Here is a 27,062-nt window from a genome sequence, read left to right as displayed (position 1 = left end):
AGAAGACAGATATTCATGAAAGATTGATCCCATTATCCCCATTACGCTATTATCCTCCTTTCCTCCAGTACGTTTTTTGCCGGCAGTCTCCCTTGGGCAGTACTTTTAGGCCATTTTTTCCCCCTACATTCCCTATATGGGACTCTCAGTTTTAAAGGTAACAGAATTCTCTGAAATACAGCTTACAAGTTTGAAAAATGACGGTTGTGATTTATTCTAGGGCTATAAACCTTAAATAACTTTTAATTGATAAGATGATTATACTTATTGTGTGTCAAAAAAGCCCCTAGAGTTTCAGTAGGAAAAATAATTTAGAAATTGACTAGTTTTAGTTTCATTATAAAAAGACTAAACTTCCACTGGATTTTTAAAATTACAGCAATAAGGAATATAGTTCAGTATAGTGAGTAGCAGTATTTAAGGGAGAATAGAAGAACAGTACTTGGTGAAGAATGGAAGGATGGTAATTTTTTATTCAATAGGAAAATTGATATTTCATTCAATTTAATAGTTCATTAGTTTTACTGAGAATATCTCCTTTTTTGCTCTCATAGGTTGTTAAAATATTTTCTGTTCAGATAAGTCGGCCTTTATTTCATAAAATAAGTAAATGACAGATATTAGATCTATAAGCCAACATTTAAAACTCACTGTAAAGTACTTGGCCTTGTTCCTGAAAGCTGTGCTTCATTCTAGAAATGTTTCTGGAACAGTGAGTAAATGATTTTGGAAGATGAGAAGATTTACATTTTAAATACAGTGTCAACAATTTTACCTTGCCATGTATAATTTGCATTGCCAGATGTGCCAAGGTCAGTGTTTTAAGCTTTCACATCTTATTTATTTTCTGACATGTGGTAAGTCTTGAAGGGAGTTATGATTGAAAAGAAGGGTTGGAAAGTATGTTAATAGTATTATTAATAATGTGGAAAACAGTCCATTTCGCGTGGCGTGTGATGCACTGTCTCACATCGAAGCAGTTTTTTGGATGTCTTCGTTGCCATCTGTAGAGGGTGGATCATTGATAATACATCAGTCAGATAAAAAGATAATTTTGACATTATCTTTCTTATCTGCAAAATGGTGTGATAGGTTGATTAAATCATTACAAAGGAGTTCAAATGAGGGAGAATTAAAAACATTACACAATAAATTTACTGTCTGATTTTAATATTTGTTGACATGAAAATATTTAAGAACAGATGATCAGCAATCTAGTTTGAGAAAAGATTATTTTTTCCTTTAGGAATGAAAGATTAATTTTAATAAACATTTTAAATTCATCATTTTCATATAAGTTTGTTGCTAGGTACATGACAAAACTCAAGAGACACTATTAAGATATTAAACATATAAAAAAAAAAAGATATTAAACATAGCCTTCAGAATTTTAGGGGTAATTTTGGATGATTGTATTTATTTACATTGCTAGGAATCATTAAAAAAACTGACTTTTAGAAATTGTCCTAGAATCATAATTTTCTAGGTATGGGGTTGGGATTCACATTAGTAGCTGAGACAGTAAGACAAATTGCAGAATAAAGAAAGAGACAGCAGAATTCTGTGCGTTTTTCCTCCAACAAAAAAACTCTATATTTCTTAAAATGCATACTTACTATGTTCCTTAAAGTATGTTCAAGTCTTTTCCTTAAGGAAATGTAATGTGTAAGTTAATGGATACACCTTTATAGCTGACATTTAGTCTTAACTGTGTATCAGACATAGTGTTTTGTATGTTGTTGTTGTTGTTTTTAATATTTAAGTGTGTTTTTGTGACTTTCACTTAGCATGCCTTCAGGGTTGTAGGGTGTGTCAGAGTTTCCTCTCTTAATGTATGTGTATGTCACATTTCATATTTTCATTTATCTGTTGATGCCTTTTAGTTTTTGAAAATACATTTATTTTTCCTACACTGTTTTTTTTTGGGTACCAGGGATTGAACTCAGGACCACACACTTGGAAAGCAGATGCTTATGCCATTGAGCTTCCAATCCAGCCCTTGCCTACACTTTAGAGGAACAGTTTTACTTTAGTAAACTTTTATGTTAGGTTGTACTCACTTACGGTGTTCCTTTGTCTTTGAGCTTCTATTTTAATTACTGACACATTAACTCTTAGTTTAACTGTTGCACTTTGGGAGGTAATCTCCCTTTTTTTGAGTTAATTTTAAGAAACTTCTTGCTCAAATATGGGTTCTTTTCTCATTGCCTTTTCTTTTCCCAGCTAGGTATTCAGTAGCTATTTTGAATATATGGATTAATATCTTTCATCACTTCAGAAAAATTATTTGCCATTGACTCCTCAAACAATTCTTGTGACTTTTATTCATATGAAATGTCCATTAAAAAGTTCAAAAATCTTCTGTATGCATACTTTGTGTATCTTATCTCCTTTTTGTCTCTTTTGTGCTTCATCTGGATAGTTTCTTTTGACAGTGTCACAATTCACTGTTTATTTCTTGTTGTTTAAAATGATGGTTAATTTTTAATTTGAGTTCTTATTTTTGGCTTTGTATTTTCAGTCCTCAACTTTCTGTTTCCTTTCATGTTAGTCACTTCACTTGTATAGCTTTATACCTCACTGATGAAAACTTGAAGCTTGGTTTTTATCTGCTTGAACATAGAATAATGCTAGTTGTTTTATTTATACTCTGTGTCTGATACTTTCACTATCAGATTCATTGACATTGAATTTATGGCCACCACCACTGAACTCACACCTGAATGAGGCTCAAACTACATGTGTTTTCTCTGAAAGGCACATCAAAGCCTTCTTGCATTGTAGGACAAAAGACAGTACTTTTATGTGTAGAGGCTGTTTTAAAGAGCAAAGTAACCTACAGAAAGCACAAAAATGTGAAAAACATGGCACTAAGTATAAGACCCAGAGGAGACTGATTTTAGTAAAGAGCTGAAGCGGCAAGACAAGGGCTACCTCCTGTTCACTAATCTGAAAATGTGAGCAACAGGTAGTTCAGATTATTTGCTACTTGCCACATATTTGCAAATGACCATGAACACCTAGAGCATGATATTTGGATTAGAAATAATTTTTAATAAATAGAACCCTGAACAGTGAAGATTGTTTTCTGGTCATGGTTTTGAAAGTTATTTTTAGGGAAAGACATCATATTACAGAGATACATGCTTGTTCATGTTTATAGCAGTTCAACTTATAAATTGTGGAAGTGGCTTCTGTGTCCATCAGAAGATGAACAGGTAAAGAAAATGTGATACGTACACACTTTGGAGTACTACTGTGCTATAAAGGATGAATTTGAGTCATTTGTAGGAAAACACACTTAGAAACCCTCTGTTGAGTACAATAAATCAGACACATTGCTTAAGTATTATATGGTTTATTTTACATGAGAAATCCAAAATATAAATAAGGAGCCAAAGAAAAGAAGATAAGTAATAGGAAACAGGGAGATAGAACTTTTATAGAAGAGGAGACAAAGAGACGGAGGGGGGAGTATGGCAGAAGAAGAGGGTTAAAAGAATTAAGAGGTGCTGTGTATGTGTACCAGCTCATGATGAGTGTAATCATTATATACTGCAAAGATTACTAATAAAAATACAAATTTAAATTTAAAAAGTAAATGCCTAAAAATTCTATGTAGAATTACGGATCTTTAAATAGAGTTAACTTACCCCACAAGTATTTCATTTTGTATCTGTCTGATAATTTACAGGGATTAGAAGTCCAGGAGCACTGTAATCCAAGTTCAGGGACTAGTAAGTCTTCATGGTTTGCTCTAATAATAAGAATTCTTGTTACAGATCAGTGCAAGAGCTAGTTTACTTTTTGTTTTCTCATTATTAGAGAACAGCCATTAGTTCTTCCAAATTCTGTGGGAGTTATTTCATCAAAGTTCTCATTTTGTCCAACATCTTACATTGTTCTCAGTGGAATGTCCGTCTGAATTACCTAATCTTACATTTATGGAAGTAGGTTCTTTTTTCTTTCTTAATTTTCTTTGCCTTTTCATGATTTTCATATTATCATCTTTTCTTTTTTGTTCTTTTGTTTGAAATAGTTAACTATAGTTGTTATAAGACCGAATAACTTCTTAGGTACATTTTGTAGACTACACTAAGACGTAGCCTTTGGATTATTTTGATAATGTAAGAAATACATTGATATTTTTAAAAATGAAAACAAGACCTGGAATTTGGAATCAGTCCCTGGCTGTTTAGTTGTTTTTAAAAATCATTTTAATTCATAAATTAATCATTAACTATTACAATATTTTGGATAGGAAATACTATGGTGTGTTAATTTAGCCTCCACTTACGTTTTTCTGTCTGTTGTGTGCTCAGGATAGAACCCAGGGCCTCATGCATGCTACATATGCACTCTACCACTGAACATACCCTCAGCCCAGGCTTTTATTGTGCTTTATAATATGAGAGTAGCTATTCTGGAGAAGTTAAATATAATTGTTGTTACCTTCTTTCCTTAGTGAATCTGTCTACCTTCCCCTTTTATCTTCTTTCCACACAACAGCCCTATTGATACGTAAGTCAGATGCCATGACTCCTGCGTTCAGAAAACCCCTGTGGCTTCTCATCCTACCCATAGTAAAGACCAGAGTTCCCTCTGGAATCTGCAGCCTCTGGCTGGCTACTCATCCTCTCTCTGACCTGTTTTTCTTGTTGGCCCTCCCTGTTCTTCATGCTCTAATCATTCTGGCTTTGCATTCCTGGAACTTGCCTGACCTTTCCCATCTCAAGGCCTTGCTGTATTCTGTGTTAAGAAAGCTCTTGCTCTATTAATCACAATGATAAATGATTAAAATTAATCATTTGATTTTTCTTAACATTACCTCCTCAGTGATGCACCCAGGATTGATTGCCTTGTTATAATTATAATCTAAGACTTTACTCCTCCCTCCACAGCTTTATGTTTACTTCTTTCCTGTTTTGTGTTTTTCTCCTTAGCATTTATTATTCTATACACCCTGCTTTCTTCTCCATCAAAATGTAAACTGCTGAAAGCAAGATTTTTTATTTCCTTTTTCCTACTGTGATTCCCAGTGCCAGTCAAAGAGTAGGGCATATAGTACTTGTTGAATGAATAATGAATGAATACAATTTATTACCAGAACCTAATTAAGAACTTTAATTGTTAACTAAATCTGCAAAATACAAAGAAACAATAAAAAAGTTTATACTCTTATTTATTTTTAAAAATAATTTCAAACTTAGAAAAATTGAACATACGATGCTTTTCTTCATGAGTCATTACTCCTAGTACATTGGCATATTTTCCTGAAAAATACAAATGTTCTCATATAAGGAGAGTGCAAATATTAAGTCAAGAAATTGATATTAACACATCAGTCACTACAATTTATGACTCTGATGCTTTTCAAGGTTACATGCCATTTGTTTTGTAGACTGTCTTGCCATTTGGATTTGTCTGATTTTTCTTCATGTTTAGATCTAGGTTATATTTTCAGTAGCAATATCTCAGAAGTGATGCTTTGTTCTTATTGAATGCTGAGTTGATATTTAATCCACTACTACTGTTGGTAATTTTGATTATTTTAATGAAGGTAGTAGCTATTTTCACCACTGTGAAAGTATTCCCATTTTAGTAATTCTAAGTAGAAACATGAGACTAATTAAATAATCATGTTCTCATCAAACTTTTACCTATTAGTATTAACATTATTGTTTCTTGCCTGACTTGATTGCAACAAGTGATTTTTGAATTCCTTATTTTCCTGTAATCATGAGTTATTCTGCTATAAGACATCTTTTCACTCATTAATTCATTTAGACCCGTATGGATTCTTGTTTTTTTAATTCAATAATTTAACAGTTCTTTATTTATTGTTATATATTGTGATATGGAACTCTCTCACATGTGGCTAATAGGGCGCTTCCATACTTCTTTTTAATTGTACTATGTCTTCATCATTCTTTGAGCATCTTTTATTCTTTGGTACAGCAAGATATTCCAGACTCATTTTGCAAAATCCTGCTTGGGTCCTTTAATCAACTCTTTTCCAAGGAATCCTAATTTCTTTCTGTGACAGTGATTTTTCTTATCTTTGTTTGGGCACTATTGGGGATCTAATCATCTAATCCAGGGCCATTTCATCCCTGAGCTAAACCCAACCCCTCTTACTTGTATTTTGAGACAGGGTTTTGCTAATTTGTCCAAACCCATATTGAATTTATACTCCTCCTGCCTCAGCCTTCTGAGAGCTGAGATTGCAAATATGCACCACTATGCCCAGCCAGATCAAAGTGTTTTTTTGAGTATGTAGTAGGTATTTGATGTGAGAAAAGAAGCATATAAGACATTGTCTTTTACTTTAAGGAAAGACTGACTATAATATACAAACCACTATCTTTTTGGGAGTTTAAAAAACACGTTCATGAAGGGCTGTAATTCACGTCTCTCCACTGTGCTACTGTGATTTGAAGTTGATCCTTTCAGCTGGCTTGAACTACTGGTGGTACATGAATGACTGTCCCAACAGGGGGCTGCTGCTGTTTCTCAGGGAGTATTATTTGACTACAATAATGCAAAAAAGGCATTGATTTAGCAGACCAGATGTGATCATATTGTAGTTCCTTAAGTAAACCATTGAAATGATATGAAAAGTTATTACACAGCTAACTTGTGATACAACAGTTGTAAATATGTATTATATACACTAGCAATGGTATAAGTAACCTTAAACTTAAGATTTCCACATTAAAATTTAGAGAATTATTGCTAAACTATCTAGAACTATAAATACATTTCTTTTAATTGAAATAAATTTATGGGGCTGGGGATTTAGCTCAGCGGCATAAGCACCTGCCTTGCAAGCAGGCGGTCGTGAGTTCGATCCCCAGTACCGATAAAAAGAAAAAAAAAAGTGTAAAAAAAGAAAGAAATTTATAATTATAACTTTTTAATTGATATTAATAGTATTAATATTTGTATTTGGGCAGTCATTATTTATATATAAGCAACTAACTAGATTTGATCCATTTGTAGACTTTTTATTAATTTTATTGATACAAAGACTAACAGACATTATTAATTTCTACCTGATGGGATAGTCATGCGTGTATCACCAGTGGTTCAAGCCAGCAGGAACATGTTAGTAGTGTACTTTTAATAACCAAGTTGGGACAACAGGTAAAAATGAGGAAAATCATACACTAAAACTTTCATACACTACTTATAGCTTTACTCAGGGAATAAAACCAATATATGAAACACATCTTGATTTCATAGGAGACTTTGTGGAGAAGACTGCAGCTTTTCAGTTGAGATCTGGTAGTTCTGTATAACCTGTCTCAAAATTCCTATTCAGTTCTGACACTCTAGTATTTAAGGTAGTAGACAAATAGAGTATAATTGTAGAGGCTTGTTGAGGCTTATAGCATGGTGAAATGTTTGCTTGCATGTCCTGGAAAGAGCCATTTATTTTTCTTCCAGATGTGTGGACACTTATCGACACTTCTCAAAAGAGCTGTTATACAACTGTCTTGTACATACAATAACAAATTCTTCAGCTGGATATCTATGTCTTATCAAAGTCTGATTTCCTTGGGTTATTCATATGCATGAATGGACTTTGTTACCATTGCAACAAAGAATCCAGTTTTCTTTTTAGGGTCAATTGTGCAGGTGCTAGATTTTGAGAATCAGTACATTTAGGAAAAAAGGGAAGAAATTCTAATAAAACGGAAAAGCTTATTTTTAGGTCAGTGCCCATCAGTTTATGTATGAGCTCTGTACATCTACATATCTTTCTTCACTGGCTATTTTTTAAAAATACTATCATTTTAATTTCTTAATTAAAGCCCCATAAATTATAAGTTTAAGTTAGTCATGCTATTTCAAAATTTTCACTTTGTCTTTAAAGAGTTTACATTCTTCTTACTGCCTGCTGAGATCAGATGATGGCAGAGACTCATCCTACATTTGAAATATTTAGGGAGGTTAAGGCAGATCAAGATGGAATGACACAGTGAAGAGTATGAAGACCTTGAAACTGGTAGAAACAAAAAAGAATGTGAGAGATGAGTTTTTGTTGGGGAAGGAGATTAAATTATGCCATTAAGGTCATTCACCCATTTCAAGTGTCTGCATAAGACCAATTTTGTGCCTGAGAAGGGAGATAAAAACTTTATCCCTACTTTACCCCCTGCCCTTTCTATTCCAGGGACTTAGATTTAGCGTTGGGCCAGCTAATACTGACCAATACTTTTTAAGTGAATAAACTAGACCTTTGTGGCATTGTCTTCCAATTCAGCATTATTCTCTGGAGCAAACCATTTAGAGTACTCAGAATCTGTTAGTGAATTTATAAAGACTATAAACCATTTGTAAACCAAGTGACTACTTGCAAAATATTATTTAAAAATTTAAATTGTATTTGAGGTAGAAGAAATAAAAGTTGAAAATAACGAATCTGAAACTGGCATAATTGAAATGAGGTTGTTTTGGAGAATTAAATTTGGCAAGTGATTAATCCTTAATAAGGAATAATTGTTTTATCTATTTTAGGGAAAAATTAATTTAACAAACCTACTATTATGTGAAATTTAGGTAATGAACATGGGCAGTACATAATTTCCGTAGCATTTATAGCATTGACCACAAAAAAGCTGAATTAGTGTCATCAAATACAAAGAATGTTCATTTCAGAATCAAAGCTGTTCGGAAAGCATTATTCATGGTTACTATAATTAATTCAATATTTCAGGACTGGTTAAAATTGCTGTCCTATCACTTAATAGATATACCTTTCAGGTACATATATGGATGCATACATGTTTTTGTACCTTTTAAAATTGAGATTTTTCTTAAATATGTTTTCTTAACAATGTTTAGTTTTGTACTTAAAGAAACTTTCAGTTACCTTTTATAATAAAAGAAGTCTCCAACAAGCTGTTTCAGATCCTGTACACAGTATTAATCCAGCTCAACAGCTGACTGTGATTACATAGAGTATAGAGTACTCTAGTTCCCCCCATCTTTTCCTACAGCTAGTAAGAGATTTGGTTGGGTAGGATATCAATGTGAATAGTACATTGGCCAATCACAATGTATTTAGACAGTTGTTAGCCAAGCACTGAAGTTTCTAGAGACCAGCCAGCCTGAGTCCCTTGATGCCCAAGAACTCAGTCTCAGTAGCCATGTGCTGCTTTTGTGTATCTTCTCTGCTCTGCAAGTTCTGTCCTCCTAAGGGCTGGGTCCTGTTTCAGCTCTTCATATAGACAAAAATCCATTCAACAAATATTTCTGCCTTCTCCGTTATGCATTTCTCGGTTTGGGTTCCAGAGTATACCTCTTTGATGAAAGTGCTTCCCCTCCCAACAGTGGACTACATTTGCCAGGTCCACGTAGCAGAATATATATATATATATATATTTATAGTCCTGTAAAAAACCCAGAAAACCATTACATAACATAAAATTTAGGTATAATTGTGTTTTTCACATTCATATAATGAATACTTAATATTGCTTAATTACAATATTTGCTTCATACTTATATCCAAATCCAAGGATTTGGTGAGACTGTCCAGTTCTTCTATTCTTGGATATACTTTAGTTGGTATATAAGTGGACTTTTGCACACATTAAAACTTGCTAGTGGGAAATGTGTTTGAAGTATAAAATTGCATAGATGCTTAAAATTTGTTACTCCTCATGATTCTGGGCTGATAAATTCCTAGAACTAGTTTTAGTCTTATTTTAGGAAGCATTTTTTTTTTTTAAGAAAAGTATATCTTGTTTGGTGCAAAGTAAAATGTGACAGATTATTTCCCACAAGAAAGATTGGGTCAGATAGCTCAGAATTAGAAAATTAATCTTTTTCGTAAAGAATTATTTCACTTCTTATGTGTGTTTATAGCCTAACAGGTACAAACAATGGAATTCAGTTTTCGTCTCTAGGAATATGGTATGACCAATTATTTAAGTATTGACTTTGAGCAGCAACATTTACTGAAATCATGTTATGTGAGGTAAAGGGTATTTAGAGTCAAAGCATTCTGAACAAGTACTCAAAATTGCAGGACAGAGGCACTGAGCTTGCTACCTTTGTGAAATACTGCATGGGGCCCAGATGGGAGGGCATGCGGTATTTCCAGGAAAACATGGTGGAATTTTCAAGGACTTAGGACACATCTAATGTAAGATGTTAATATAAAATGTGATACGTTAGAAACACTAATTGTGATTGGAAATAATTAGGGCAAGTTTAAATGAAGTGGTTTAAAGAAGCATTTTTAAAAGAGGGAAGTAGAGTAGATAAGCAGAATGTAGTTTTGGGCTTAGTTCGTAGGTAAATCAATTTGCACTTACTGCTCGAACCATTTTTTCATGGAAACAAGACTTTTATTCTTTATTATTGAAGAATATGGGACCATGTTATGTTTGGGCTGTATGAGAAGAAGTAGGTAGAGGAAGGGTTTCAAAGGAGATAGGAAGAGTAAAAGTAATTATTGCACTGTATAAGCTAATTGAGAGAGTAGTTATCACAGTACCCCATAAGGACCTATGGAGAATAGTGCCTGTGAAGAAGGTCCCACTGAGGATCTTGTTGTTTACAAGCTTAATGATTTTTGAAGTGGTCAGTGTCAAGAGAGTGATGATCATAAGAAGCACATTGGCTGGTGTTGGATAATGAGTAAATATTAAAGAAATAGAAAAACTCATAAATACTCCTTTGAGGTTATTTTTTGATAAAAGGAAAGAATTGATCTCAGGAGATTCAAGAAAGATGATTTTTGGATGCATGCACATGAGCATATTCATAGGCTGTAGTGAAGATGTCATAGAGCTGAGAGAAGGTCTAAAGATTCAATCAAAGACAACCAAGTTTTAGAAATGGATAAACATGGGACACGGGAAAGGGAATTAATCCTTGGAAAAGAGGGTATATGCATCTCTGTTTGACACAGGGAAAGGGAGTGTATTTTAAATGAGAGTTTTCATGTGAAGAGGTGGGATGTTGAAGTTACTCACATTTAGTGGTTTACATGTTTCCTGGGAGCTAAGGTATAGAACCAGAGAAACAGGGTTTGGGGATGAGATATTTGAATAAGATAAAGAAGATAGATTAAAGTTGCTTTGGAAAATAATCATATGGTTAAGTCAAATAGAGATGAACAAAATAATTTCCCAGAGTTGCATAGAATTATAAATATTTGGTTTAATTTCATGATTTAATATAACAACAGTCCAGAGGAGTTACACACAAAATAGATTCTATATTATACCTGCACTGGAGATTGGTATAATGTTCAGTGAGGGAAAAAGTAAATGAAAAAAATATAGGCCAATCATGGATTCCTTGAAGAGACACCACAGGGATGAGTGTTTACTCACTGGGACATAGAGGATGGAGTAGAAGTGATAAGAAAAAGGAGGGAGAAAGTCAAATAGAGAAATTGGGATATTAGCTTACAACATCAAAGGTAGAGTACTCTTGCAATAGTGTTAAGAGTAGTGTGCTAGAGGCTGGGGATTTAGCTCAGCGGCATAAGCGCCTGCCTTGCAAGCGCGTGGTCCTGAGTTCGATCCCTGGTACCGATAAAAAAAATTTAAAAAAAAGAATACTGTGCTAGGCACTGTTTGCTGATGTTAACAAGGAATAAAATATGAAGCACTGTGTTTACTGTTCAGCAGACCTACCACTAGATGTCAGTCTGACTCATATGGTAACCCTTGCCTTGACACTCCTCCGTAAGACAAGGTTTTTGAAAGTCAGATGTGTACACTATATCCATGTTAATCTGTAAGGGTATTTGAAGGTTTATTCTTTATTTCCAGGTACCTTGTTTTTTGTTACTTTTGAGGGGATGCCTCCTTTGAAGCTCAGATTTAAACACTTGAAAGTGATTAATACTGTTGTTGCATTTAAGTTATTTTTTGTTCTGTTAATCACACTAGTGTTCCTCTGGCGAACTTTAAACAAGCTTTTCTGAAATTTACATCAAAATTTTTGAGATTGTTTTCTTATGCATACATACATATATTGCTAAGTTGATTCTGGTTTTACAGGTACTAATTTCTACTAATTTACAGGTACTAAGTGGTCAAGATGGTAAGTATCACCACCAAATCTGTGAGTGTGAAGTTTTACTCTGTGATCTTTTTGCCCTTAATTAGAGGGAAGGACTTAGTATCTACCCAGAGGTGATGTTTAGAAAGTTTATCAGACTTTCTGCCTATTTAGAACTCTTTCTCAACTTGATTCTTTTGAAACTTCCAGTTTGGACAGCTTTGTAATATAGTTGTTTTGTTTCTAGTTTTTTTTTGTTCCGAGGATTGAATTTATGACCTTGCATTTGTCAGGCAGGCGTGTGTGCCACTGAGATAAATTCTCTTTCGAGACAGGGTTTCACTATGTAGCCCAAGGTGGCCTCAAACTCAGCAATCCTCCTGCCTCAGCCTCCTAAATGCTAGGATTACGGGGATGTGCCACCACATCTGGCTACTATAATACAATTTTTTTAAACAGGCATGCAAAACCAGACAAACTGACCACCAAAACCTGTTGACTTCCTCAGAAACATACATAAACAATATTCAAGTGGGCATGGCAGTGCACGCCTATCATCCTAGCACTCTGAGAGGTGGAGGCAGGACGTTTGCAAATTTGAGCCCAGCCTGGGCTATTTAGTGACTTAGTGTGACCCTACCTCAAAATAAATAAGTAAATTAATAAGGCTGGGATCATAACTCTATGCCAAGGCCCTGAGTTTAAATCCCAACATTACCATAATGATGATGATAAAAATATCAATGTCTAGACATATTCTGTATTTTAAATAATATATTTATGTCCTTCTCTGTTCTTTTTTTTTATTTAACAGAGGATATATGTGAGATTATAGAATTCCTAGAACTGTTGAGTGTCTTTAGAACACTTACTTGCAGATCATTATAGTAGAAAAATAGATTGTTTTTCTGTAATAGGGCTACCCAGTATTTTCTACAGTCCTCATTTCCTAGTCTTTCCTAGGCAGACATACTGGGCTTTCCTAATTTGTGGCCCGTTATCATCTTAAAGCATTTTTAGTTGTGTTGACAAAAAACCTATCCTGTGTCTTAAGTGTCTTAATTTACCTTTTTGAGTTTTAGTTTATTTATTGACAAAGTCAGTTCACAGTTTAATATGATTTTCTGTAATGCTTCTTACTGTACCTGACCTGTCTATTTGGAATTGCACTATTTTGCTATAATCTATATAAAAGCTAATGATAATTGGGAAAATCCTTTGCATCAAGTACCAACCAGTGGCACAGACCGATAAGCTCCAGAGAGGGGAAAAATACTTAACTAAAAATAGAAGACATATGGCAACTTGCTTTGAGATTATAAGGTTTTCTCTTGAGTAGGAACTTATTCTCATTGTTTTTTAAGACTAAATGTTAAAGTACTGTTTTGGTATATATTACATATAGTAGTAAAGATGCTTGCTTTTAATCTCTTTCTTTGTTTCTTAAAAAACTTCATTTTGCTTTTTGAATAGTGAATGTGAATATGCTATATTGGCTGAGATGTACTGGGTAGAATGCTGAAGGAAAACAAGTCCATAAATACTTCTTAGCAATGGCATCCTAATTGTGCTTTTCCAGAATTGTTGAAGCAGTTACTCTGAACTGCAGGATCTGACTTTTTTTAAAAAAGCATTAAAATATGAGGCAGACATACTTCATTAGTGAAATTTCTCTTATTCCGTAACTTTCTTTTTTCTTCTCAAATTCATTTTGCTATGTAAGTTTCAAAGTGAACTTTTTGACTCTGCACAAGAAGAATGTTCATTTTATTTCTTTGATGTTTTGCAATAAAAATATTACATATACCGTTTCAGGAGTCTATTCCGTTGTGCTGTGAACAGCGAGTTTATTTGGAAAATAGTCATCTAGACCCTCCATCTCTAATCCCCAAAGGCCTTAACCTCTATTAGGAACAAATGTAGATTTCTGTTTGCTTAAAATAGCTTCCTGGGCATGTAAAAACCCCTTTGACATCATTATTTAGGGGCTCCCACCCTCCCAATGGAATCACAGTCTAACACAAAAACTTTGCAGCTGGTGAGCTCCCAGAGCCCCTCCTGATGATTGTTGTTAAACTCAGCATGGCAGCTTGCAGTTGTTCCTTTCCTGTACTGCCCACCCCAACCTCATGTTTATTTCTTCATGACAATAAGAATTCTCCAGAGGTAAAATGCACGGCTGAAAATATTGGATGCCTTCTTTGTCCTCTGTTCCTGCTAATTCATTTTTATTCTAAAGTTTACTGGAGATTATCAAAGGAAAGATCACCCCTCCTGCCTTCACTGTTCCAAAAAGCTTGTTATTTCTTAAAGACAAAACAAACTATTGAACAACAAAGCATTAAATAACTGTGTAATGGTGATAGAGCTCCTCATTTTTTGTATAGAATGTATTTGAAGCAGACCAGAATTCATAGGTTAAGTCCACAGTCTTGCCTGTGATCTAGTTTTTCAAACTTGGAAGTTTCTTCATCTCTGTTTTTTGTTAATGAAATGAGGGTACAAATAACCCAAACAAAAGGCAGTTAATGATTTACTAACTCAGTGATACACTAGTTGATAAGAAATTTTCTCAAATTTGTCGTAAGTTTTGTCATAACTTTACCTAGCTTTAATCAAGTACAGTCTTGTGTTGGGATTACTTAGAGGAAATACATTATGGAAGATACAAGTATGTTTATCTTACTGAACTGTAAAGATGGGAGTACATTTTAATTATATGAAATTTAGATATTTTTAGATACTTTTTTTCTAACCCTAGCCCTAATAGACCTAAATTATATCTCAAATCTATGCATGTTTTAGTATACTGTAATATTCTAAAAATTTTTTTAATCGTGTATCATCTCATTTTCCTAAAAATGATGTGCTCTATACTTTTTCTGGTAGCTAAAACCTTTAATAAGGTCATTATATGGAATTTCAGAACTGGGAATGTAACTCAGTGGTAGAGTCCTTGCCAAGCGTGCATAGAGCCCTGGATTTAATCTCCACCAGAATAAAAAATCAAAAACTTCCTTTTCACTTGTAAAAGAACATGGTTGTGAGCAAATTAATGCCAATATATTTTTTAATGAGCAAGGACTCCTGAGTTCAGTTATCACAAATGAGATGCCCACATGGTAATGAGAACGGCCATTTCTAAACATGCTGGTGAACCTGGTGAGGAATACGGGGCTGACAGATGGTGGTGCAAAAATAAGAGTTTCTGTTTTTGTTGCCAGTAATACTTTTTTTTTTTTTTTTTTTTTTTGGTCTTTTTCCTTTTTATCGGTACCGGGGATCGAACTCACGACTGCCTGCTTGCAAGGCAGGCGCTTATGCTGCTGAGCTAAATCCCCAGCCCCCAACTTTTTTTTTTTAAGGTAAACTTTTTCTTAAAATATGAAATACATATAAAAAGAACAGTAGGAATGCAGCTTTTTGAATTTTCACAAAATGAGCACACAATATAATACCTGTTTTGCTATACCTTCAGTGCTTATACTCTGTGATGCTAACTGGATGACTCCAAACCCTGTTAATTTTTGCCTGTTTTTGAATATGAAATCACATAACTTCATTTTGTTAACATTGTATTTGTGAAACATTTCTATGTTTTGTACTTACTTTACTCATGCTCATTGCTATATAATGTTTCCATAGTTTTAATTTGCAATATCTTGATGACCATTCATTTGGAGTGCTAACATTCAATAATTTTAATGGCAGTTGGATTTAAAATAAACCTATGTGGGGAAAGTAGCTCAGTGTTACAACATGTGCTTAAGGATGCAGGAGACTTTGTATTTGATCCCAGACCAAATAAGTACATAAGCAAGCAAGCATTTTTATATTAAGGGACATTGTAAATTAGATGTTATCTAAAACCTTTAACATAATCACTTGTCTTATGACTGTGTTTGATAAATTGTGTAGTTCTTTGAAAAAAGTTGGTTTTCAGTGCTTATTTTTAAGTGTTATTAAGACTAGCTATTGCTATTATTTTTCAAAACAGAGTTATCAAAATGAGCTAGTTTAAATAAGTAGTGTACATTTTTTCTGCCAGGAAAAATATACTAGATATTGTAGAGAAGATAATTTAAATTGATGTGCCTAATTTTAGTTTTAATGGTCAGTTACACAACTCACCATTTAGAGCAGTTTAGAAATTGTTGAGCATATTTGAGAGCTATGTTTCTGAGATACTTTTCATGTGTTTCTACATTTTCCAGCTTTCTTTGCAGTTACATGGGAACCAGTTGACTAGTTTTTGGACTGTAAGCAAAAATGCTGTGTTGTGCTTTGGACTGAGACAACTAGGGGAGCTGATGTAACTCCTTTCTGCCCTCTGTTCTTGCCGTAGTGAACATGTATATGTTTTAGGTTGTGTATTACTGTAGTGTTTGTCTTTTGTAATAGACATTATTAAATAACCTCATGCAGTTTCAGTTCAGTATAAATAGTCTACATTTTTTTAAAAGATACTTTGGGGCCCTTGCAATATTTTTTATGCCTGTGATTTTTGTTTTTCAAGTACTGGAGGTTGAACTCAAGGCCTTCACACTGAGCGACATCTGCCTTCCTTTTTTTCTTTTTTAGTTTGAAACAGGGTTTTACTAAATTGCTAAACTGTCCAAACTAGGCTTGAATTTGCCTCAGCTTCTTGGAGTGCTGGAATTCAGGCACCACCATCCCTGACTTGAATCTGTGATTTTTGTGAGCATGAAAGAATTTGGAGAGTATGCTTATGAGGAGAAACAGGTTTATGCTAGGAAAAAAAATCATACTATCAATTAAAAAATGAAACAAATATTTAAAGTTTCTATTTATCTAAGAATCATATTTAACTATCTACAAGAAATCCCTTAAATTTCGATTCTAATTTGATTTACTTTTTAAAGTTTTTAGTTCATGAAAATGATAACTATCATAAGAATGTATTCAACAGATTACACTGAAGATTATGAAGAATGTAGTGTATTCTGCAAGTATTTTTGCATAACTTTGAATACATGGTGTAGTCCAACTGAGTTAAATATTTAGGAAAATAAAGTCCCTTCAGATTTCTTTCATTTTTAATTATTTTCACAAATTTATATTTTAAAAACTCTAATTTCTCTTGTGTACTTGATTTTGTTCAACCAATAGTCAACCTGACTGTAAGGTAGTTTAACCCTACATTTGATCATGTCTATAGTTCTTCATGCATTAAATTACTTGAGCAATTTTGGTAGAAAGCGTAGAAATATGAGATATGTAGCACATGTGATGAGGGGTGGGGGATATGAGCCAGTATGGAGTGTTTATTAGCATGCACAAAGCCTTTGGATTCTATTCTCAGCAACATCCCCTCCCAAATTATGTGAAGAAAATATGCAACATTCTCCTTGACCTAATTAAATCTTTTTTAAGTTATTATTGGCCAGTGTCCTGTAAACCTAAAAAGACAAAATCTTGATCTCCTATTTAAACTCATGATAATTACTCTCAAGATTTGTATTTTTATGCCAGGCATGGTGGCTCACGCCTGTAATCCCAGCACTTGGGAAGCTGAGGCAGGAGGATTGTTGTGAGTTCGAGACCAGCCTGGGCTATAAAGTGAGCTCAAGGCCAGCCTGAACTGCATAGTGAGATCCTATCTCAAAAAGACCAAAAAAAAAAAAAAAAAAGATTTATATTTTTGCAAGTAAATTAAAAGTATGATAGAATTGTCAGTAGTTTTAAAAATTCAGTAGTTAAAAAAATGTCTTTAAGTTTAAAGAACACTGGCCAGAGAAAATGTGAATACTTCTTACTTAGTGTTTGGAAAAACTTATTAGTGTCACTTGACTTAGTCTAGTGCCACGTCTTGCATAATATTAATTTATTTATTTTGAAGGAATGGCAGAGAAACATTCAAGGAAACAAATCACTAATGTCTAAAAATTTAAAATTTCTACAGAATATATAGGTACATTATTTTGCAAGGCAGGCGCTTATGCCACTGAGCTAGATCCCCAGCCCCAGGTACATTATTTTGAAACAAAGGACCTAACCTGAAAACCCTGAAAGTCTTTGAGGAACTAGACTTGAATTTATATTGCTAGTTTTCTTTTTTGATAATACAAAGAGCACATAATTATACATAGTTATAGGATAGTTACATAAATTTCCTAGCTATAGGGCTATTGCTTCCTTAAAATGTTTTCTCAAAGCACTTCCCGGCTTGACTGAGACCTGTTTCCTCAAATTTGATGCCCTAGAACTTTACTGATATTCCAAGAAAGTTTACATAGATGAAATTTTTTTGAGTTTCTAGAGGATATAAATACTGAACTCCTTCCTATTTGGCTTTCTCTACAATTTTAGATACAAAAGAAGAGTAAAATTTCAGCCCAAAATGTATGTAGAGTACCTACTCCCTTATTTGTTCTATATATGTTCCAAGACTCCTAATTCATGCCTGAAGTCACAGATAAGTTTTAAACTCTATAGTTACTTTTTCCTGTACATACTTATCTGTGATAAAAGTTTTTTTAGAAATTAGGCACAATAAAAGATTAATAACAATAGAAATAAAATAGGATTTTTTTCCCCCTTTTTTGAGATAGAATCTTGGTGTGTGTAGTTCAGGCTGGCCTTGAACTCACTTTGTAGCCCAGGCTGTCTTTGAATTCACAGTGATTCTCCTGCTTTAGCAGGAGCATTATACACGCACCACTGTTCCAGGCTGGATATTTTTAACAATATATTGTGATCAGAATTATTTGAATGTTGTCTCTCGTTGAAAATATCTTTATCATCCTTCTTATGATGTGAGATGATGCTGTCTCTGTGATGGAATGAAGTGAAGGGATTATAGGAATTGTGACATAGGCTTAGGTTGCTGTGAAAGACTTGAATACAATTACTGAGAAATGTAGGTAGAATGACAGTAGAACTGATAGCTGAGATAGCTACTAAGTTAACTAATGGATGGGTAGCATATATAGTACAGATAAAAGGATGATTAGTACCTTGAATGCATGAAATAGCACAAGCTTTCATCACACTATTCAGAACAACATAGTTTAAAACTTACAAATTATTTACTTCTGGAATTTTCTCTTTGATATTGTCAGGCTGTTAATCATGGGCAATGGAAGCCATGGAAAGAAAAACCGTAGGTAAGGGAAGAGTGAGGTGATCCACTAAGTTAATTGTATATTTTTCCAAGCACATTGCAGGCTGTGTAAGTAAAATGCTGTAGAGCAAGGGTCTTTTTCTGTGAAGGACTAGATAAATATCTTTGCAGGCTGTATGGTTTTTGTTACAATTGTAGCTCTGCATCTGTGTGATTGTAGTTTAGGAAAATAACCTAGACAACATACAAACTAATAGGCATGGTTGTGTTACCTTAAAACTTTTATCTGGAAATACATGCTTCTAGCCTTGCTAGTATTGCTGGTCCATTGAGTAGAAGAATAAAGGCAATTTTGCATTTTCTGTAGCCTACCAGCTTCCGAAGGGAAAACAGAGTCTGAGTTTAATTTTGCATACCAAGAATTTTTTCCTCCAAATTTTTTTTTGCTAGATTACAAAAACAAGAACAACTCCATCTCTCCAGAGTTAAAGGCAAAGAAACCTGGAATTATATGAATTAACTCCCTTTATAAGAAATGGTGAGGAAGGTTCTCACTAGCTCCCCGGCTCTAGAATTTTCTCTGATCTTCAGATGTTCTACCCTTCCAGTAGATTTACAAAAACCTGTAAATATGAAGTGTTATTTTGGTATTACATGTTCCAACTTTGTTTGAATTTCAGTGTTCATTTTGTCATACTTCCCTTTATAGCCACTCTATTATTGTTACTGGTAGTAAAATCATGTGATGCATCCTAAGGAGGACCCTTGTCTTCCAACTACCTGTGGAGACAAAGGTGCTTGCCCTCAGCACATTTAGGATGGCACAGATTATTCTGTGAATTGATTCATTTATTGAGTGACAACAAGTGCCAGGGATTTGATAAAAGCAGAGGGTACAGGGGCTGGGGATTTAGCTCAGCCGCATAAGTGCCTGCCTTGCAAGCAGGCAGTTGTGAGTTCGATCCCTGGTACCGGTAAAAATGAAAATGAAAAAGACAAAACAAAAAACAAACAAACAAACAAACAAACAAAAAAAACCAAGAGGATACAGCAGGGAGTAAGAGCGACTTGGTTCTTACCATCTGAAGAACTAGGGGTATTTAGTGGGACTGACAGCCTATTGTAGAGGAAGCCAGAGGGACAGAGCATTGTGTGAAAAGGGAAGGAGGAGGTAGATGAGACTAGAAAAGGAAGAGAAATCCGATGTTACGTGACCTTTGTTAAGACATTAGGATTTTCCATGAGATTAGAAGAGAGTCATTTAAATCTTAGATGATGTGAACAACTTGCATTTTAAAATTGTTAGCATCTGGGTTGGAAGAAGCAAAAGTTGAAGGCCTCCACTTACATTGTCCAACATGGTAATCACAGGCCCAGGTGGCTCAAGGGCCTTGAGCGCTTGAGATGTGGCTAGTGTGGCTGGGGAACAAGTAACAATATTTTAACATTTCAGTATAAAAATTGAATCAATATATATTTTCTTTATTATTTTGATAGTACTATATTTCATTTTAAGTGTTGAAATTTTGGGCTCTGAATTGAGCCATACTATAGGTGTAAATAAAATGCATAGTACTTTGGATTTATCATAGAAAAAAATAAAAGATCTTGGATTTTTCTATTGGTATATGATGAAGGGATCGTATTTTGGATACATTTACCTGAACTATGTTACATGAATTAAGTTTACCTTTTTCCTTTTGCTATTATAACTTTTAGAAAATTACCTATATGTATCTGTTGTACCATTCTGGCCAGAAATCAGTTTAGGAAGCTTGCCCCAGAATCCAAGTAAAAGATGATCATGATCTGTGCTAGAGTTGTGGTAGTACAGGATAAGGTGGATGAATTCCAGAGCTATCTAGGAGGGTAAACAGGTAGGATCTGGCATTTGATTAAGTAGAAGAGATGGTGAGTTCGTTATTCTAAGAAAGAAAAGGGGAACCTCCACTAAAATGCAAGGAAGTGTACATTAGTTGAATACTAACATGTTCAGATGTGTAAACCGACAAAAGCAACATATATTATTTTTTATTGACAATTTAAAATTATGCAGTTAAGATTGTATTATTGTGCTATTATTGAAGTTTATTAGTGTTTTTAATGTTTGTTTTTAGCAGATATTACTTATTAATTGGTTAGGTTTCTTAAAGTTACATAATTTTTCATTTCTTGAATTGTAGGTAATTCCCTCTTTATACCTTGTCATTCTCTATTTATCTCCAGTAGACCAGCAGGAAGCACACCCGAGGCTTTTATAATACTTTTGAGCGTATAAGGTCTAAACATTTTCACATTTGTTAATATGAAATTTACTTAATTTGCTTTTTGTTAATATTCTTGTTTAAAAGGAACAATTACTTTGTTTACATGGTGAAGTTTTATTAGACCTCTCCCTAATTTAAAGTTGAAGCACTAAAGTATCAGATAGCTGTTACACATTTTATACTTTTTTTCTGTTGTCCTCCTAAGAAGTAAGATGCATTTCTGTCTTCATTTTCCAGTCTCTTAAGCTTATGAAAGTAGTCGAGACAATTTGTTGACCCCAAAGAGACCTTTTAGTCTCTGGCTTGTTAGACGACAGGGTCTGTCTCTTCATTGGCATTCACATCACAGGCAGCCACTGGGCTCAATGCAAAGCCAAGCACAGCTTTAGGATTTAGACAAAGCCACTCTGGCAGAGGAACCCAGTTGTCAGGGTAGCTGGCTGTATTGTAAAGAACTGTTGCATAATGGGGAGACCAAGTAGAACTATTAGGATGCAAATGTGAAAAAAATGGTGGAGCTAACCTGCAAAAACAAACATTTCTTTTTTGGTGAAGAGCTTATTCATTGTTGCTTTCTTCTGTTTAGCTTCTTTGGGCCATAGATGTAGTTGGTGCAATTTGAGTATATTACAGTTTATCGTAATCTCTGATCATACTCCTGCTCTATATTACTTTAACATAAACAGCTAATTTGTAGGAAGAGACCAGAGTACTTCATTGTTTTGGAATCTTCCTAATTTCCAACTGTGCCTTATTTTACAGAATAGAACAGTTTTATGTTTTTTATTCTCACATTAGGCTGGGGAATTCTGTTTGCCCTTGATTGTGTTTTCATCTGATTTATAACAAAATACTGTTCTCGTCACTGCCATCGATTAAGTTGTGGCAGTTGTCTTACTTTTAGTGTACAATCTTTGTGCTTAGGAGGAGAGTATTATCATTCGGAGGACAAGAGTTTATTTTATTAATATCTCAAGGGAGTCTACCCATTGCCTTTTATCCTTTTCACTGATTGTAATTGTCTTGAATACTCAGTATTTTCTCTTGCTTTCTACTTCTTTATCTTCCTTAGCAAAATGTAAGAGAATCTGTGCTTTGTTAAATACTGTGATGAAACAAGGAATTAATAATAGTGATAAATAGTAATGATATGCATAGGAAGCAATAAATGTAGTAAAAACGACTTATCAGATTTAGAGAGTCTGGGAATAGCTTCTAGCTGTACGTTATTGAGTGGTTAATGTGTGTTGAGCAGTGCCTTGGGTGCTTTACATGTATTCTCTTATGTAAGGTTCATTTTGCCCTTAGAAAGGTATAAACAAGTACAATTGTCCCCCTTTGCAGATTAATATACAGACATACAGAGAAAATGATTTTGTTCCAGCTCAAACATTTTGTATGCTATAGAGCCTCAAAAGACTTTGAATCACTTTGTAAAGTTTAAGTGGAAACCTGAAGCAAGCATTACCTGGTACAATATGAATGGAAAGCAAGTTATGGGAGGAAGAATGAACAAGATATAGACTTGAAGTATCACATGTTTCTGGAAGTGAAAGGAGATTGTAAGCTTGAGGTGTTCCATTAGGAGTAGATTGTGAGAAAGGATCCCATGAAGATAACTACTCTGTGTTCAGATAATGCTTTACAAAGGCTATTATTCAGATAGCATGCCATAGCTCATTGGTTTGGCAAATGGGTTTGTTTGTGAGGTGCCAGTTACATTGGTGTTACCTGTTAGGGCGGTGGAAAGAAAGTAGCAAAATATGAGTGGCATCCCCTCTGAATGGAACTAGATGAGATCTGGCTTCTTTCTTTCATGAATCTTAAGCAAAATGTTGGTACCTTCCTTGTTTTAAATGGTATATGCCCTTTTTGTAGTTGATTCCTATTTAATTTATTCAACGTCATCTATTACTGTAGTTTATTTGCTATTGTTTTGTTTAGCCTTTGAAGTACAAAACAACTCTAAAATTGTTTTCCTAACTTTTAAATCTTAGAGTTAGTTTCTTCTTCAATTTGGTTTTCATGTTCTTTTAGGACAGCCTTTTCAGCCTTCCTTAGTATGTGCCTCATTTCCTTAGTACATTGTGGTAACTAACATTGGGCATCAAATATATCTGTTTAAGGTCTTTTTTTTTTTTAAATCTGAAGGCTGATTATTGCAGCTAATAATGATTGGTGATTGTACTTTCTAATAAACAATGAATGCTCATTATAGTAAATGTAAGGCATTATGCCAGTTGCTTTATACATGTACTATGCAATTTAAGCCTTCCAAAAATTTTTGTTTGGTGGGGATTATTATGTTATACAATTTTTATAGTGAAAGAAGTGGGATTTCAGAGTGATTACTATTATCTGGTTTACACTGATAATAAGACAAAGAGCCAAGTTTAAATCCAGGCCGGCTGTGATGGCACATCCCTAAAATCTCAGTACTTGTGAAGTTGAAGCAGAAAGATTGCTGTGAGTTCAAGGCCAACCTAGACTACACAGTGAGTTCCAGGCCAGCCTGAGCTACATAGCAAGACTCTGTCTTACAAATAAAAAAAAAGATTTATATTTTTAAAGTAAATATGTGGCAAGTGGTTTAGGCTAACTGTAAGTCTACTCTCTATATACCTGTTACTAAATTGTCTATTACCATATAGTACTTAATATTTAGTTAGGTATGTTTGTATTTAGCACTGGCTAGAAGAAAATAATTTCACTTTTTAATATTTGAAATAACATTATTTTGGGGGGATCTTTCTGAGACGAGAGTCTCGCTGTGCAGTTTAGCTGGCTTTGAATTCACTTTGTAGCCCAAGCTAGCCTTGAACTCAAAGCAGTCCTAGTGCTGGGGTTACAGACATGCATCACGACACCTGGTTGAAATAATTTATTTTCAATCTCAAGTTTATTCTAGTATTCTACTTATTTTCCCATGACACAATCTTAGTTACTCATCATTTTCTTTCCCCTGATTACTTCTAGAGTTTAACTCTTTGATTAGATTTTCATTTTGTTTTCCATGTGTGATTGTGTTGAACATGTGCCTACTTTTATAGTTTAGTCATTAAAGGATTGAAGTTGCTGTACAGCTAGTAAAAATGAAAACTGTAATGAGGAGGATGATAAGAATGACATTTATGTGCTATGTTTACTGCTAGATATACTATAGTAGTCTTCAATACTAAAAAGTTGGAAAATGTTATTAGGGGAAAAAGAACAAATTATTTTTTCAGGAATAAAATAGTGTTGCTGGGCTGAGGGTAGTGAGTGTAGCGGTAAATGCTGGAATACTTGCTTAGTGAATAAATGAAAGGTTCTGGGTTTGGTTCCTAGTGCTGCAAAAAAAAGGAAAAATAGTGTTGCTAACTATGGATAGCCTGTTAAAATTTCAAATATCTTACTAAAATATTTTTACAAATATTTTAATTTGATGGAATAACATTTGTATTGCTCCTCCTTTTTTTTCTTTTTCAGACAGGGTCTTACTATGCAGTTCAAGGTGGCTTTGAGCTCACTTTCTAGCTCAGGCTGTTGTTGGTTTTGCAGTGATTCTCCTGCCTCAGTCTCCCAAGTGCTCGGATTAAAGGTGTGTACCACCACACCCGGTTTGTCACTCCCTTTTATAATTAACACTGTAATTATATTTTTCTAAGCAGTATTCCAGGGTTTGGGCTTTCTTATAAGCTTTCATCTGTGCGTTCATTCATTCATGCATCCATTTATGAATTTCTTATTGATCAAATACTATTTCCTTGAGGTGCTACGAGGATATACAATGGCATAGGGCTGACACATTCCTGGTCCTCGGATGCTTGACACTTTATTTGTAATAGTAATGGATTTAGGAGTCTCTGTTCTGCCAGCTAGCTCCTGTTGAGATGTCCTGCCAAAGGGAATTTTTGTATTTTCTGCACTTTGTACAAGAAATGATTGGAAACTGGTGAATTTTAAAATTAAAAAAAATTATTATAGTGAAAGATATATTGGCATTAATCCCTAAGCTCAAAATACTCTCCCTTGTTTCAAATGTCCTTTTCCTGTCATCCTTGCCATTTTCTGAAGCAGTTCTGGAAGTCTTCTTTCATGTCTTTAGTTGCATGGTGTGGCTGCTCTGATTTCCTGAATCCACCCAGAATGTTTCCCTTTCCAGTAATTTTACCTTTTTGGAAGAGCCACAAGTCACATGGTGCAGTAACTGGTGAATAAGGTGGATTAGGACATACTCTAATGTTTTTTGAGCCTGTCTTTCTGTTGGCACTCAACAGCATTCATCTTATTTCTGTTTATGTCTGGCAAAGACACAAAAAGGTATTTCTAGAACTGTTTCAGTAAGTGACAAGAATGATAGATTTAAGTATGTTTAAAGTTGAGCACAGAGCATTTTGAGGGTGATTAAGACAATGCTTCTTGTACTATAATTTTATTTTTAAATTTAAATACACTTTTTAAAAGTTTGTTTGAAAATCCTAATTTTAGAATTTATGCTTGTAGTTACATAGTTTTTAAGTGATAGCTAGCTCTTGCATCTGGATATTTTATTATGATTTTGTGTTGTACCTATCCAGACTTTGTAGTTACAGCCACAGCTATTGATGTGTCATGTCTTTTAACTACTGCATAGTATTCTGTTTGAATATTTAGCACTTTATTTTACTTAATCTGTATTTAGTAGACTTTTATAATATTTCTCCTTTTCCCCTTTTATTCAGTCAATACCCAATAAGTTAGACCTCTTCTGAGTTTAAACAGTGTTTGAAAAAGAGCTATTTTTTTTTGTCTTACTATGTATGCTTCAAAACAGAAATTAGGAGTTTTACTTTTAGTACATTTGATTGGTCTGTTTTATGGTAGGTTCTGGCTGATTTTTTTGAATTGAGTCTAGTTTGTCCTCTTTCCCAACTCTTGAGAGAAAGTATTGAACCTGGTCATTTATGAATTGGCGTAGCACATTACTGATCAGGTAAAAGGAAATAAAGTGCAAGAAAGCAGCTAATTATAGTAATTGCAGCTGGTTTCAAAGTACTTCTAACAGTTTGTGCATAATGCTTACTTGAAAGCATCAAATGGGTGCTAGTTGTGAAATAGAACACCTGTTTGTTGTTGAGCATGTGTTTATGCAGATGATTGTTGTTGTCAAAGCACCTTGATGTAGAGTAGTCCTGTTTACATTTACATCCTCCCCAAAGGATTAACAGTGTTCTCTCAATAAATTTGCAGTCTATTCTCCTCTCAAAGGCTGCTGTTTGGAGGGTGGTGTGAAAGAGGCAACAAGTGCTTGCTAATCACTTGAATATACATAATTAGCTACAGTCTGGTGCACTGGAGTCTTTGTAGAACCATAACAATAATGATGGGCAAATGCACAGAACAACAGATATGTCACCATTTAGTTGTTGAGAGTACTTGTTTATTCATTGCTATTTATTTTTTAATCTTTTGAACTAGAATTAAATTTTTATAAGTATAGAAACTTTCACTCATTTTAATGGACCAATGTCTGTTATCTAGCAAGTCTTTAAAGTCACCGCTAATAAGTATTATTTCAGATTTTCAGACTAGGGTCTGAGATAATTATTTAAAAACAGACTTGACATATTTTATAATTCTAAAGATTTAGAAATATTCAACTTTTTGTACAGCTCAATTCAGTTCACACTGGAGGAGTTTTAGGCTAGTTAAAACAAACA

General features: G+C 34.1%; 1 protein-coding gene across 6 annotated transcripts in view; it reads left to right on the top strand.

Annotated features, from left to right (window-relative positions):
* Akt3 (AKT serine/threonine kinase 3) overlaps positions 1–27,062 on the top strand; it is a 252,692-nt gene that overhangs the window by 63,973 nt on the left and 161,657 nt on the right. The window lies entirely within an intron of this gene.

Source organism: Cavia porcellus, unplaced genomic scaffold, assembly GCF_034190915.1.
Source record: "Cavia porcellus strain 051 isolate PalLab524CR breed Dunkin Hartley unplaced genomic scaffold, mCavPor4.1 scaffold_26, whole genome shotgun sequence".
NCBI lineage: Eukaryota > Metazoa > Chordata > Mammalia > Rodentia > Caviidae > Cavia > Cavia porcellus.
The sequence above is the reverse complement of the archived record's forward strand: the minus strand, read 5'-3'. Positions and strand labels throughout refer to the sequence as shown.